This window comes from Panthera onca, chromosome B4 (assembly GCF_046562875.1).
Source record: "Panthera onca isolate mPanOnc1 chromosome B4, mPanOnc1 haplotype 2, whole genome shotgun sequence".
Taxonomy (NCBI): Eukaryota; Metazoa; Chordata; class Mammalia; order Carnivora; family Felidae; genus Panthera; species Panthera onca.
Genome location: NC_138345.1, coordinates 44,749,146 through 44,765,844, shown reverse-complemented (window position 1 = coordinate 44,765,844; position 16,699 = coordinate 44,749,146). Strand labels below are relative to the sequence as shown.

Genomic DNA, 16,699 nt, shown 5'->3' with positions numbered 1-16,699 from the left:
CCCAGAAAACGGCCACATTCGCTGGTGCTGGAACAAGGTCGTTCAGGGTGAAGCCTGGTGCCAGATGTGTTGTGAATTTCCATAATCCCTGAAAAGCTGCTGCTACACTATCTCACGAACTTTTTATTATTATTATCTTTTTTAATATGAAATTTATTGTCAAATTGGTTTCCATACAACACCCAGTGCTCATTGCAACAGGTGCCCTCCTCAATGCCCATCACCCACTTTCCCCTGCCTCCCACCCCCATCAACCCTCAGTTTATTCTCAGTTTTTAAGAGTCTCTTATGGCTTGGCTCCCTCCCTCTCTAACTTTTTTTTTCCTTCGCCTCCCCCATGGCCTTCTGTTAAGTTTCTCAGGATCCACATAAGAGTGAAAACATATGGTATCTGTCTTTCTCTCTATGACTTATTTCACTTAGCATCACACTCTCCAGTTCCATCCACGTTGCTATCAAAGGCCAGATTTCATTCTTTCTCATTGCCACGTAGTACTCCATTGTGTATATAAACTACAATTTCTTTACCCTTTCCTCAGTTGATGGATATTTAGGCTCTTTCCATAATTTGGCTATTGTTGAAAGTGCTGCTCTAAACATTGGGGTACAAGTGGCCCTATGCATCAGCACTCCCGTATCCCTTGGGTAAATTCCCAGCAGTGCTATTGCTGGGTCATAGGGTAGATCTATTTTTAATTTTGAGGAACCTCCACACTGTTTTCCAGAGCGGCTACACCAGTTTGCATTCCCCCCAACAGTGCCAGAGGGTTCCCGTTTCTCCATAACCTCGCCAGCATCTAAAGTCTCCTGGTTTGTTCATTTTAGCCACTCTGATTGGCGTGAGGTGATATCTGAGTGTGGTTTTGATTTGTATTTCCCTGATGAGGAGCGACATCGAGCATCTTTTCACGTGCCTGTTGGCCATCTGGATGTCTTCTTTAGAGAAGTGTCTATTCATGCTTTCTGCCCATTTCTTCATTGGATTATTTGTTTTTCGGGTGTGGAGTTTGGTGAGCTCTTTATAGATTTTGGATACTAGCCCTCTGTTCGATGTCATTTGCCAATCTCTTTTCCCATTCCCTTGGTTGCCTTTTAGTTTTTTGATTGTTTCCTTTGCTGTGCAGAAGGTTTTTGTCTTCATAAGGTCCCAGTAGGTCATTTTTGCTTTTAATTCCCTTGCCTTTGGCGATGTGTCAAGTAAAAAATTGCTGTGGCTGAGGTCAGAGAGGTTTTTTTCCTGCATTCTCCTCTAGGATTTTGATGGTTTCCTGTCTCACATTCAGGTCCTTTATCCATTTTGAGTTTGTTCTTGTGAATGGTGTAAGAAAGTGGTCTAGTTCCAACCTTCTGCATGTTGCTGTCCAGTTCTCCCAGCACCATTTGTTAAAGAGACTGTCTTTTTTCCATTGGATATTCTTTCCTGCTTTGTCAAAGATGAGTTGGCCATACGTTTGTGGGTCTAGTTCTGGGGTTTCTATTCTATTCCTTTGGTCTATGTGTCTGTTTTGGTGCCAATACCATGCAGTCATGATGATTACAGCTTTGTAGTAGAGGCTAAAGACTGGGGCTGTGGTGTCTCCCGCTTTAGTCTTCTTCAAAATTACTTTGGCTATTCGGGGTCTTTTGTGGTTCCATACAAATTTTGGGATTGCTTGTTCTAGCTTCGAGAAGAATGCTGGTGCAATTTTGATTGGGATTGTATGGAATGTGTACATAGCTTTGGGTAGTATTAACATTTTAACAATATTTATTCTTCCAATCCATGAGCATGGAATGTTTTTACCATTTCTTTATGTCTTTTTCAAAATCCTTCATAAGCTTTGTATAGTTTTCAGCATACACATCTTTTACATCCTTGGTTAGGTTTATTCCTAGGTATTTTATGCGTCTAGGTGCAATTGTGAATGGGATCAATTTCTTTATTTGTCTTTCTGTTGCTTCATTATTAGTGTATAAGAATGCAACTGATGTCTGTACATTGATTTTGTATCCTGCGACTTTGCTGAATTCATGTATCAGTTCTAGCATAATTTTGGTGGAGTCTATCGGGTTTTCCACCTATAATATCATGTCATCTGCAAACAGTGAATGCTTGACACCATCATTGCCAATTTTGATGCCTATGATTTCCTTTTGTTGTCTGATTGCTGATGCTAGCACTTTCAACACTATGTTAAACAACAGTGAGGAGAGTGGACGTCCCTGTCGTGTTCCTGGTCTCAGGGGAAAGCTCTCAGTTTTTCCCCATTGAGGATGATATTAGCTGTGGGCTTTTCATAAATGGCTTTGATGATCTTTAAGTATGTTCCTTCTGTCCCAACTTTCTCGAGGGTTTTTATTAAGAAAGTCTGCTGAATTTTGTCGAATACTTTTTCTCCATCGATAGACAGGATCATATGGTTGTTATATTTTCTGTGATTAATGTGATGTATCACATTGATTGATTTGTGAATGTTGAACCAGCCCTGCAGTCCAGGAATGAATCCCACTTGATCATGGTGTATAATTCTTTTTTTATGCTGTCGAATTCGATTTGAAAGTATCTTATTGAGGATTTTTGCATCCATATTCATCAGGGATATTGGCCTTTTTTTTTTTTTTTGCTGGGTCTCTGTCTGGTTTAGGAATCAAAGGAATGCTGGCTTCATAGAATGAGTCTGGAAGTGTTCCTTACCTTTCTATTATTTTGGAACAGCTTGAGAAGGATAGGTATATTTCTGCTTTAAATGTCTGGTAGAGTTCCCCTGGGAAGCCATCTGGTCCTGGACTCTTATTTGTTGGGAGATGTTTGTTAACGGATTCAATTTCATCGCTGGTTATGTGTCTGTTCAAGCTTTCTATTTCTTCCTGGTTGAGTTTTGGAAGTGTGTGGGTGTTTAGGAATTTGTTCATTTCTTCCAGGTTGTCCAGTTTGTTGGCATATGATTCTTCATAGTATTCCTGATACTTGCTTGTATTTTGAGGGATTTTTTGCAATATTTCCACTTTCATTCATGATTTTATCTACTTGGGTCATCTCCCTTTTCTTTTTGAAAGGCCTGGCTAGAGGTTTATCAGTGTATTCAGAACATTTCATCCTAAAGCAGAAGAATATACATTCTTCGCCAGTCCACATGGAACATTCTCCAGAATAGACCACATACTGGGACACAAATCAGCCCTCAACAAGTGCAAAAAGATGGAGATCGCTCCACATCCCAAAGGCTGTGAGATGCAGCAAAGGCGGTCATAAGAGCAAAATATATAGCAATCCAGGCATTCCTAAAGCAGGAAGAAAGATCTCAGGTACACAACCTTACGCCTTAAGAAGCTGGGAAAAGAACAGCAAATAACACCCCAAACCAGCAGAAGATAGGAAGTAATACAGATTAGAGCAGAAATTAACAAAATTGATAAACCACTAGCCACTTTGATCGAGAAGAAAAAGGAAAGGACCCAAAGAAGTAAAATCAAGAATGAAAGAGGAGAGGTCACAACCAAAACAACAGAAATAAAATCAATCGTAAGAGAATATTATGAGCAATTATATGTCAATAAAATGGGAAATCTGGAAGAAATGGGCAAATTCCTCGAAACTTATACCCTACCAAAACTGACACAGGAAGAAATAGAAAATTTGAACAGACCCATAACCAGTAAGGAAATCGAATTAGTAATCAAAAATCTGCCAGAAAACAAGAGTCCAGGGCCAGATGGCTTTCCAGGGGAATTCTACCAACATTTAAGGAAGAGTCAACACCCATTCTCTTGAAACTGTTCCAAAAAATAGAAATGGAAGGAAAACTTCCAAACGCTTTCTATGAAGCCAGCATTACGTGGATTCCAAAACCAGACAGAGACCCCACTGAAAAGGAGAACTATAGACCAATTTCCCTGATGTACATGGATGCAAAAATCCTCAACAAGATATTAGCCAACCGACTCCAACAATACATTAAAAAATTTATTCACCACGACCAAGTGGGGTTTATACCTGGGTTATACCAACAATGAAGCGACAGAAAGGGAAATCAAGGAATCGATCCCATTTACAGTTGCACCAAAACCCATAAAATACCTAGGAATAAATCTAACCAAAGAGGTGCAGAATCTATACACTGAAAACTATAGAAAGCTTATGAAAGAAATTGAAGAAGACACAAAAAAATAGAAAAAGATTCCATGCTCCTGGATAGGAAGAAGAAATATTGTTAAAATGATACTACCCAAAGAAATCTACATATTCAATGCAATCTCTATCAAAATAACAACAGCATTCTCACAGAGCTAGAACAAATAATCCTAAAATTTGTATGGAACCAGGAAAGACCCCAAAGAGTCAAAGAAATCTTGAAAAAGAACACCAAAGCAGGAGGCATCACAATCCCAGACTTCAAGCTATACTACAAGGCAGTATGGCACAAAAACAGTACTGGCACAAGAACAGACGCTCAGATCAATGGAACAGAACAGAGAAACCAGAAATGGACCCATAAGTGGATGGCCAAATAATCTTTGACAGAGCAGGAAGGAATATCCAATGGAATAAAGACAATCTCTTCAGCAAGTGGTGCTGGGAAAACTGGAGAGCGACATGCAGGAGAATGAACCTGGACCACTTTCTTACACCATCCACAAAAATAAACTCAAAGTGGATGAAAGACCTCAACGTAAGACAGGAAGCCATCAAAATCCTCGAGGAGAAAGCAGGCAGAAACCTCTTTGATCTTGGCCGCAGCAACGTCTTACTCAACACGTCTCTGGAGGCAAGGGAAACAAAAGCAAAAATGAATTACTGGGACCTCATCAAAATGAAAAACTTCTGGACAGCGAAGGAAACAATCACCAAAACTAAAAGGCAACCGACAGAATGGGAGAACATATTTGCAAATGATATATCAGACAAAGGGTTAGTATCCAAAATCTATAAAGAACTTATCTAACTCTACACCCAGAAAACAAATAATCCAGTGAAGAAACGGGCAAAACACATGAATAGACACTCCTCCAAAGAAGACATCCAGATGGCCAACCGACACATGAAAAGATGCTCCTTATCACTCATCATCAGGAGAATACAAACCCAAACCACGATGAGAAACCACCTCACACCTGTCAGAATGGCAACCATTAACATCTCAAGCAACAACAGATGTTGGCGAGGATGAGGAGAAAGAGGATCTCTTTTGCACTGCTGGTGGGAATGCAAAGTGGTACAGTCACTCTGGAATATAGGAATGGAGTTTCCTCAAAAAATTAAAAGCAGAACTACCTTATGACCCAGCAGTTGCACTACTAGGCATTAATCCAAGGGATACAGGTGTGCTGTTTTGAAAGGACACATGCACCCCAATGTTTATAGGAGCACTATCAACAAGAGCCAAAGTGTGGAAAGAGCACAAATGTCCTTTGATGGATGAATGAATGGTTCAAGAAGATGTGGTACACACACACACACACACACACAATGGAGTATTACTCGGCAATCCAAAAGAATGAACTCTTGGCAAGTGCAACTATGTGGACGGACCCAGAGAATATTGTCTAAGCAAAATTAGTCAGTCAGAGAAAGGCAAATATCATATGACTTCACTCATATGAAGACTTTAAGACACAGAACCGATGAACAGAAGGGAAGGGAAGCAAAATAATAGAAAAAGAGGGAGGGGGACAAAACATAAGAGACTCTTGAATATGGAGAACAAACAGAGGGTTACTGGAGGGGTTGTGGAAGGGGTTTGGGCTAAATGGCTAAGGGACATTAAGGAATCTATTCCTGAAATCATCGTTGCACCATATGCTGACTAATTTAGATGTAAATAAAATAAAATAAAATAAAATAAAATAACTACAAATAACCTTATGTTAAGTGTGGCTAGCTCCTCATGGCCCTGAAAACCTTGCTTCCAAATTCCTTAGAGGCTTAAGCGCTCCTTAATCCCCACTAACTAAACAGTATATAATCAGTCACTTCTTACAATCCCAGGAGAGCTCTCTCTGTCCACAGCTCCTGTCCCCGTGCTTTAATAAAATCACCTTTTTTGCACTAAAGATGTCTCAAGAGTTCTTTCTTAGCCCTTTGCTCACAAACCCCTTTAAGAGGAAACGATCCTTTGTGTTTTAAACGATAGTGCTGTTTCTACTGACAGCTTTACTGAACTAAAGACTGTTCTTGAAACTAAGGTAAGAAAAAATTTCAAGAGAAGCAGTGATTGCAGAAGGAAAAATCATTAACTACTAAAGGCACAAGTGTAAAAGAAGTGCTCCAAATAATTTGAGATGTCATGCACTAATGTGTGTTTTTGACAATTACACATGGAAAGACTCTAAGTTCAGAAATAAAGCACACTCATTCATGCCTTTCATTTCTTTTCGCACAAGCTCCTGTTTATTTTCAAAGTACATCACTTGTCCCAATTTTTTGCCTCGTAACATTGTCAAGAATTCTGCAGTCATGGTTTCTTCATACCCTCTCACCTTTTCCCAATTTTAGTAGACAAGAGGAAATACGTGAGCATAGTAGATAAGAAATACATAATACGAAAAATACAAACGAAAACCTATTTCCTCTTGCACCTTTGCTCTTGGAATATTATTTCAAAATTTTATGCAGTCTGCCTGCTTTGTTATAAAGGTCACATGAATTTAGCTAGATTCTGCTACCACACTGCTTGTTCTCTTGACTTATGTTATCATCATCCGTTCTCTCTCTCTCCCTCTCACTTTACTTACTCATTATTTCATCTTGGGGTTAAATCGTGGTTTCCACCACCTTATGCTTTTTTGCTCGATGTCATGATTGTATGTACTTTTCTTCGATGCAGGTGAGGCTTGGAGAATGTAAAGACAGTGAGCATGAGTGATGTTTCAGTGAAACCTTATAGGATAAATAAAAGTTGAAGTAGAAAGAGGTATAAGAATCATTTTAAGAAGCACTAAAAATACATTGATGTCGGGGTAAAAAAGTGTGTGGGTGTTTTAAAGACACAGAGGTCTTTGGGGATAACGTTTTTATCATAAACTAATTAAAAGTAGCCTCATTCCTCAAAATAGAAAATTTAACAAGTCAATGTTAAAATTATCATAATATGCGTATATTCTAACCATAATACTCTATCTTTTTTTACTTGCTGTAAATACTATCGATAAAATATTTAAAGCTATATAGTTTGAAAGGTTTTCTAGAACCTATTCTCTCTATTTTAGGTATGATAAAGCCGGCATCTTATTTAAAGAACCCCAAGGATGAAATTGCTAATAATTGCTTTTCATTGGTGGTTTGTTCCAAATTTGTAGGGATAGATATGTATCAGATGATTTGTTAATATTAAACAAACAAACAAACAAACAACAGCTTTGTAAAAGATCAGAGACAATACATTCTTGGAACCTGGGCTAACTTTTAGAGTCCATTTTCTGCCTGGTTCCTGACATACACACCTGTTTTTCAATACCACCTAATAGATTCTGATCCTGAAGCCCAATCTCCCAGCAGACTCATTTGCATAGAAGGTCTGCTGGATGCTGCTGAAGAGCATGGGACTTCCAAAGTCAGTCACTTCACTCAGCTGCTGCTTCGGAAGCACAAGGGGAATAAACCGCAGCGGGTCTTATCACCCATAACCCGGAAGACAGCGCTGCCCTGAGAGTTTAGAGGTCGTACTCTTCACCCTCTAAAATACACGTCCAAAGTCCATGTGCTGGCTTAATCTTTCCTTACCAGTGAGGTATATAATAGTTGGTAGCAAAAGAAATGATGAAATACATTTCTCTTAAATGATATCGTTTGGCACTGGGGAATTTGACATAAGGCGTAGATAGAGATGTCTGGCTGCCGTGCAGAGGAATTACACCCTGGGCCTGGCAGATCACTGTCCATAGGCATGCTTGAAAACCGTGTTTGCCTTTAAGAGAGAGCCCTGTCGCATGGGAAATTTGTAGAAGGCTTTCTTATCTCTATTTATGTCAGAAACCTACTTCCTGAAAGCGATGAGCTAGATCTTAAAAAGAAACAGCATGAGCCAAAGGCAAACGAGAAAAAAGAAAGCTAGAGGCTTGACCTGTCTTTAGAAGAGGATACTTGACCAGTATTTAGAAGAGGATGAGACAGTTGTGGTTTGGGAGTGATGGAAAAGGGAGCTCCAACCAGGAGGAAGTGCTTTTGAAAAGACTTCCCCTGGTGTGGCTGGCATCGAGGTGGATTTATTGTTATTAGTGCACATTTCTAAGAAGGCGCTTGAAGCTTCACAGCATTGGGGGCCTTTCAGATGGACAGATCAATATGGTTGATATGACAAAACCATATCATATGGTTCCTGCTTTTGTTCCTGCCTAACACTTACTTGTAGGGTTAAACAGGGCATAGAGCTGCTCACTGCATTGAACAAATAATGTCTTTTACTGTTTATTTATTTTTGAGAGTGAGAGAGAAAGTAGGGGAAGAGCAGAGAGAGAGAGAGAGAGAGAGAGAGAGAGAGAGAGAGACAGATTGTGGAGCAGTATCCAGGCTCTGAGCTGTCAGCCCAGAGCCTGACGTGCGGTTTGAACTCAGAAACTGTGAGATCATGACCCGAGCCGAAGTCAGATGCTTTACCGACTGAGCCACCCAGGCACCCCACAAATAATGTATTTTAAAACATGCTTTCAGAGAGTTGATTTTTTTCTCTAGAAAGATTCTAAATGGCTGCTTTGAGATGCCTCAAGCAAACAGGTAACTCACACTGGGTAAAATATCTGCATTTCGTGTGTAACAGCATAAACAGATTATACAATCCAACAGGGATAATACAAGGTAATCCATGTTATAAAATTTAAATTACATACAATTTTTCATATATAAAACCTATTTTATAATATGCATAAGTATGTACTTTTATATTATAACCATATATTTTTATATTTAAGAAACAAAATAAAAGCATTTCATAAACTATCCTGAAAACAGCTCATTGCTCAGCTTTAGGGCATGTCTGTGTGTGTATATTTACTTTTGTACTTAAAAATCATATAAATGTAACAAAAGGTAGATATTGCCACTGTCTTACAAGTGTTTAAGTTCGACAACGTTCTTAATGTTAATCTTGTCAAGTCTACCTTTATACAATAAATATAATTGCTTACACTCATTATTTAAAAAAACAAACATGCTCTGATAATATTTGCTACAAATAGTGGAACAGATGAATTTGGCTTTGATGCTTTCAAAGGAGTACGGTCAAATGTATTCAATATTTTAATCATGTGTCTTTGTTTTGTCCTAAGTTTTTTTTTTTTATGTAAAGAGTCTGCTTCTTCAAGCAATTTAAAGAGAACACAGAAATAAGTAGAAATGTGATATTTTTCAAATCATTGATCTCAATTTTTAGGTATTTAGGGTTTGTAATATATTAAGCAATCTGGATATCCTTAGGATTTTGTTAAAAATAAAAACAGGCTAACATTTATGCACACTTTGCTATTTATCTACTTTTGCCATATATATCCATATGTATATACATATGGATATATGTATATATATATTTAAAATTGGGAACTTATCTTCATTCTATAAAAAGAAGACGTATAAATCATGCCAGGTAGAATATGGATATTGCCCTTTTATTTTTTTACTCTTTAAATTTTATTGTTAAGCATTTCCTAATCTCATGATATTTTGCGAATGCCTTTTTGTTTTTATGCTTCAAGGTAACTGCTGAAGCTCAGGTTTGTACCGATCCACAGAATGTCTGAAAACTTCAGCATTTGAGGTCTCTAGAACTCCTGTCTGACACAGAGTGCAGGAGTAAAGGAGACCCTGAGGCCAGTGGAAACCATGCGGGGGAGTGTCTAATGTCACATGGCCATCGACTATCTTTCTCCTGACAAGGTCTCTCTGAGAGTCAGTCAAGCACGTCAACTAGTACCTTGTGGAGTCAGGGCAGAGGCGAAAAGCCCGCAGAGCCAGCACATCATCGTAGCTGTGATCCTGACCAAGCTCTTTTCCGGCTGTGAAATCCCAGGTACGATGAGGTATTGCAGCCAGTGAGGTTGGGTGACCCGTGCCTGTGCTGTCACATTGTCCAGCAGAGAGGGATAAAGTAGCATTTGCTATGGGAAAGCTGTGGACAAAGTTGGGAGGCCTTTGGACTGTTGCCCCAAGAACTGACTCCTGGATCCGTGTTAATCCATATCGAACGTTAACTTTATTCTGCAAGTGAGAAAACGAGTATGAGAATGAGTTGGGTCAAAATATTTCCTATGCTGATATGATTTTTTTAATGCTTAGATGTTTTAAAGAATATTTAATCCTTTTTCAGACAATATAAATCTGTGGGGTTTTTTCTCTTATCTCCTAAACTGATTGGCAAGTCCCTCTTCTTCATTAGGTGTCGTAAAAAAGTTTAACGCTTTGACAGTATGATTACTTTTCTATCAAAATAAACCCAGGTTTCTACTTATAAATTTATTTTTTTATTATTTTATTATACAGATATTTAATTAAAATACAATTAAACAAAAGTCTGTTAGCTTGGAAAACGACCTTATGACAAGATTTACCTTATAATTTGCCACTTTGGTAGAGAGAATGTTTTTCTGAAAAACTAATGACAATATGTTTATGCATTTTATCATTATTTGATGATTGTTCAGGTTCACTGACATCTGAAAGTAATTAAATGGGGAAATATTAAGATATTTTCAAAACCCAAGAGTCCGATCTATTTAGGAAGAACAGTTATCTGGTTGTTTATACATGTATCAAAATATTCTTTTGGGAAAAACGCTTTCTCACTTGTAATCCCTATGTATATAAATATTTTTCTAGGAGAAATAGATTATTAGGTATTTTTTAGAAAGTATTATTTATATAAACAAAGGGTAAGTGAAGGATCATATTTTGGGTCCATATAAGTTACATGTAATATAGATACTTGAACTAAATATGTATTTATTGTATAGTTAAATATAACGTATAATATGTTATATCTATATTTGATCTAGACTACATTTAATGTATTGTATATATATTTACTTATATATATTTATTTTAACTCAAGAGTACCATTTACTAGGCTTCTGACCTTGAGAATACTGTTTATGCTCCCAGAGCCTCAGTTTTCCGCATCTACAAATAAGAGAGCATCACTGTGCAGCACTGTTGTTAGAAGGACAAATTATGCCTCCCTCATTTAATGTAGTCCTAACCTCGCTTTCCTTGAATCTTACGGTCTCCGCCTTTTCGTTACACTGTAAAAAGGAGTCAAGAACCACCGATTATGATTTTCAAGGGATAATGTGAATGAATGAGCAGACTCGGACATAAGCAATGTGGCAGGCACGGTTTTTGTCCAGTTGGTGTGTGTGTGTCCTTACTAAGCAGTGGCTTAGTCTATTTGGTGTCAATATATTTGCCATTTGGGCATAACCCAGACACTAAGTAGTGAAACATGAATTTTCAAATGATGATATAAATGTAGATTTTTAGGTGAGGCTGGAATATATCCTTTTTAAAAATTTGGCAATGAATTCAGTTATTTTAAACACAGCAAGAGCTTAACATAACATGCTTGTAAGCATAGTGGACCATTATTAACCATCTGTTAAAAGGTAGTACAAAGAAAAACTGAAATAAATTTTTCCTAATATTCGAAGATAATCATTTACGTTGCTTATGTCAGATGAACATGCTTACCATTCATGTAGCTGTCCCTGTCACTTCATGAATACTGTCATTTTTTGTGCCTCATGAACTATTGCGTAGGAATCGAGCCGTGTTGTTTGACTGCAGCCCTCAGAAATGAGTGAGGAGAGAGTAACATACACAGAGCTGCAATCAGTCCATTCAAGGCAACAGGACAAAAGATGTCCAATGGTTAAAAGGAGAGGTAAAGGTTTTTAGTTTGTTTTCCTGATATCTGAAAACACCACGATGTCAAGTAAAAACTAGTGAAATCGTGATAATGGTGTCTGTACATATTTGATGCTCTCTGTCTGGTGCTCAATATGTCAATGGGTGTATTTAAATGTAATAGCTATGAGATTTGTGACCACCGTAAATCGCGCTATTCATTTTAAATTCCAGAATGCGATTCCATTTTGTTCTAATTCCGAGGACCTTGCTGTGCTCAATGCTTACTGTATATTTTGCTCTCTGATTTTGGACAGGATTTCCATGGCATATCGTTGCATTAACCCTGGGATTTTTATGTTTATGCCTCCTGCTGGGGATCACAGGCCTAGGATATATGTGTGAGTATCAGGCACACGCATTTCACAAGAATAATGAGCCAGACTGATAAAGGAAATGCTGTAACTACTGAAACTCTACGGAAACTTTAGAAACTATGGAACCCTATAGAAATGGTAGTAATCATGATGCTGTTGATGATAATATTGGTGATGTGATTTTATTATTTTGCTATCACTTAACCTTTCTACCACGCAAACTAGTGTATGTCATAGCTGTGTTGGCACAAAATTTTGTACCTTGAGACCTACATATATTATTTATATTTTCCTCCTTATATTTTGTATTGGGGGAGTTTTTCTTTTTTTTTTTTTTTTTTTTTTTTTAAATTTTTTTTTTTAACATTTATTTATTTTTGAGACAGAGAGAGACAGAGCATGAACAGGGGAGGAGCAGAGAGAGAGGGAGACACAGAATCCGAAACAGGCTCCAGGCTCTGAGCTGTCGGCACAGAGCCCGACGCGGGGCTCGAACTCACGGACCGCGAGATCGTGACCTGAGCCGAAGTCGGAAGCTTAACCGACCGAGCCACCCAGGCGCCCCTGGGGGAGTTTTTCCATGTGAACAGAGAATAGGAAAAATCTTGATTTGAATTTTATATTCCTTACCATAGTGCAACACTGCTTAAAATATAGAGGAATAAAAAGGTTATTTGTTTTCTCTATCAGTTTTTATATATTCCCTGTCAACTTTTAAAACAAATGTGTATGCAACACTTGTTTTTAATATGAGTTTCCTGATGGTTATTATTCTTTGTTTTATTCTGTGAGCAACAATTTTGAGTATCTTCTCTGGCGCAAGAAACAGGGATTTTAAAAAGTCAGCTCTTAATAAGCTCAGTTTAAAGGGGACATTTTTTTTATAAGAAGCAGTTTTAAAATGAAATATTATTAGTGCTGGGATACTGTCATTTTTTATACCTCATGGACTATTGCCATCAGGTGGATGGCACATTCTATGCTGTCAAGAAAGCTTTCCTCTAGAGATAATAATTGATATGAGATAAAGGATAGGTGGAGTTTACACAGGGCACTCTAGGTAGAGAAGACTCATCCAGGCAGAAAACAACATGAACCATGGAAAATATGATGTCCCAGGGAATTACAGCTTCCGGACAAATAAAAGAAGAAGCTAGAAATGGGTTTGACTGTCAAACCCATTTCTAGCTACTTCTTTTATTAGTCCGGAAGCTGTATAATATTAATCTCAGGTTAAGATATATTAGATTTGTTCTCAAAACAAAAGAAACTTGGAAGATTTTCTGTGAGGGAACCACATGACTCATGTCCCATGAGCAGAAAGGGATTTGGGAAAGGTCAATCTGAATCGACTGGAAAGTGCATGGGGGGACAAAATAGGAGAATGTTTCAGGATTAAGTGTTAGTTAGAATGACTGAATTAGTGCCATGAAAGAAGTAAAGAAGGATTAGGGATCACACATGAGAAATATTTAAAATGTAGAATTGCTGAAATGTACATTTGTTGGAGTGTGTGAGGGAAACAAGTGAATCAGTGATAACATTTGACATGAAGTTTATACATCTTGGCAAATATATGCCATTAAATGTTATAGAAAAACACAAGAACAGAAGGCTGTGATTTGGGATGTGTGTGTGTGTGTGTGTGTGTGGGTGCGTGCGAATAATGGTGAAGAGTGAGGTGCTTGTGACATATCAGTGGAGATGACCAGAAAGAATGAGATTGGTCTGTGTCTGCTAGAGTGAGCTTTGGCGGAAGACACAGATGATCAGCATGTACAGGGTGGAATTAAAGGTCTGGAGATCAAGAGAGAAGCCTAGATTAGAGACATGAATTGTGGATTCACCGATTAATGTACAAGTCTGGGAAAAGATAGCAGAGGAAAGCAGAAGCTATACCACGCTCTACCTTGTGAAACCAGGGAGAGTAGATTATGCTAGAAGAACAAGGGTGAGGCGGGGGATCTCCGGGTAAACCAACATTTAGAAGTAGGTAGAAGATGAGTCAACAGTGGCAAGCAATGATGTTTAGTTATACAAGTAGGAGGGGATCCAAAACATTATGGTATCATGGAGAGAAGGCAAAGGTAGTCAAGGGTTCCAACTAGTACTGGAGGATCAGGTATTATAATGGCTAGAGATATGCTTATTAAATTTGGCAAGAGAGAGGCCGAAATGATATTTTCTAGAGTAGCTCCAGTGGGATAGTGGGTATGGTCAAAGCCTGACTGTAATGGCTAAAACTCTTTCAAACATTAGGAAGCAGAGATAGTGAATACAGTGGATACAGATCAGTGAATTCAGAGATCAGTGAATACAGAAAAGTATTTATTTTAATTGTGGCTAAGCGAAACATTTACCAAGCCTTGAAAGTATGTGGATCTATATGATCTCGAGCGTTGTTAAAGGCAGTATAACCTGATACAAACACTTAGCGAGTTTGGTACTGTCTTCTACAGCTCAACATGATTCAGTAATTCTCACCCTAAGTGTATATCCAACAGATATACTTGCACATACACAGAAATGAATGTCTACAGAACAGTTTGTAGCAGTGCTATTCACAATGTCGAACATGTCGCAACTACTCAAAAGATCATTAATGGGAGAGTAAATGAGATCTCTGCAATTGATTTGCCAATGGAATTTATGTGACAGTCAAAACAATGACAATGGTATCCAACAATATGCGTGAATTTTAGCAAGAGAATATGAAATGGAAAAACAAAGCAAGAGCACAAAAGTTTGTGCATGTCACGATACACTTTTATAAGATGCAACAGTGCAAAAAAAATACAATAAATAGTAATATTTCAGGAAATACACAAAGAGACAATAACACTATATGTAAAATACACCAAGGGAGTAATTGAAATGTGCATTAGTTACATCGTGTGAGAGAATTAGGGAGATGAGATGAAATGACTATCAAAGTAAATAAATGTAATGCTTAAGGTCCTGGCTACAATTTGGGGTAGCTAACAACTTGCTAACTAAAGAAGACAAACCAGTTCTGAGAGCAATGTGGTAAGTGTCTCATGAATGAAGGAATGTGTACAATCTTATGTTAGCACCCAACCTGAGAGTAAAGAAAAGAACTCTGTTACAAACAATATGTAAAGAAAGGACAGGAACTTTGTGGGAAAGCTGACTTGAGATGATCATATGCAAGAGAAGGGAACCATGAGAAGGAAACTTTGGAGGGTTCAAGAGAGAAAATGACAGTAGGAGATGAAGACCACCAAAGATTTAATAGGGGATGAAATCCAGACCAGGGGTGAGAGTTTCACACTTGTTCGATGCGAAGCACATTTTTTTTCTGGGGTAGAGTGAGAGGTACCTGTGTATCTATAGGAGGAGGTGCAGGAAGGTGAGGAGAAGGTATCCTTGCTGGTGACTGTTTCCATGTGAAGGAACAGATGAGGCCATCTGGTCAGAGAGAGGGAGAGTCAAGGAGCTGCTCCAGATAATTTAGGCAAAGTATAAATACTTGAAAGAGCTGGTGAATTGAGAAAAGAGTGTGATTCAAGAACTATTCTGTGTTATAGAGTTGAAATGGTGAAGAAAGTCTAAGCGTTGGTCAGCATTAGTTTGTATGTGTACAATTTTGTGATTTTTTTGTCATTTGAGTTTCAGAACCTTGAGGGAGATGAGATGGTGAATGTCAAATGTGCTCCAAAATTGGCTATTTTATGTATTAAAAAAATATTTTTTCAAAAATTTTTCGAGGAGTCTCCCCACCCAATTTGGGCCTGACCTCATAACCCTGAGATCAAGAGTGGCTTGCTCAATGCAGTGTTAGCCAAGAGCTCCAGTGAAAGCTGGCTATTTTTAGATGTGCATAAAGACTATGCTGCAAGCTTCTTGGAGGTCCTCCCAAAATTGGTTCTGTACTACGTGTCCTTGGATTGACAAAAAGGGAAGGACAAGGGAATTGATTGGTCCCAAGAAATTGTAGTATTTAGGTATAGGAGGTCTTAATGTGGGAGGTGGGGGGGTTAAATGGTTTTTATTTATGGTTGAGAGAAAGAGATAGAGAGAGCACAGGAGAGGTAGGGGGTGGACACAGGGAGAGGGGGACAGAGGATCTGAAGTGGCCTCTGTGCCGACAACAGTGTGCCAGACACAGGGCCGAACTCATGATCTGTGAGATCATGACTTGAGCCCAGGTCAGATGCTTAACCACCTGAGCCATCCAGGGGCCCCTTAAGGTGTCATTTCAATTCAGATCCAGTATATGAAGACTGGAATGGACGACTGAGTTGAACAGGGGTTATATTTATTGCAATGGAGTACATCAGGAGACTGTGCAATTGATGTTGGAGTTTTACAAGTAGACGTTGCATTTGGTTCAGTGATGGGTGGTAGAGAGCTGGAAATGACGATTCCTAGCTGCCTAACAAATCCTTAAGGGACCTTTCTTTTCGTGTTTGTACACTTAAAGAGCCGTATACTGCGTGATTTTACACTTTTTTATTTGTGAGTTGGAGAAGATACTGCCAATTTGCTCAGAGAA

The 16,699-nt window shown here is 38.4% G+C and overlaps 1 protein-coding gene and 1 long non-coding RNA gene across 2 annotated transcripts in view; one reads left to right on the top strand and one right to left on the bottom strand.

The window, feature by feature from the left end:
• Positions 1 to 16,699, bottom strand: part of LOC132694724 (C-type lectin domain family 1 member B-like) — a 104,075-nt gene that overhangs the window by 52,595 nt on the left and 34,781 nt on the right. The gene's annotated exons all lie outside the window — the stretch shown is intronic.
• LOC144616823 (uncharacterized) lies at positions 9,790 to 15,701 on the top strand. The gene is made up of 3 exons (XR_013556560.2): positions 9,790 to 9,977; positions 11,720 to 11,843; positions 12,124 to 15,701. It is a non-coding gene; the product is annotated as an uncharacterized LOC144616823 (long non-coding RNA).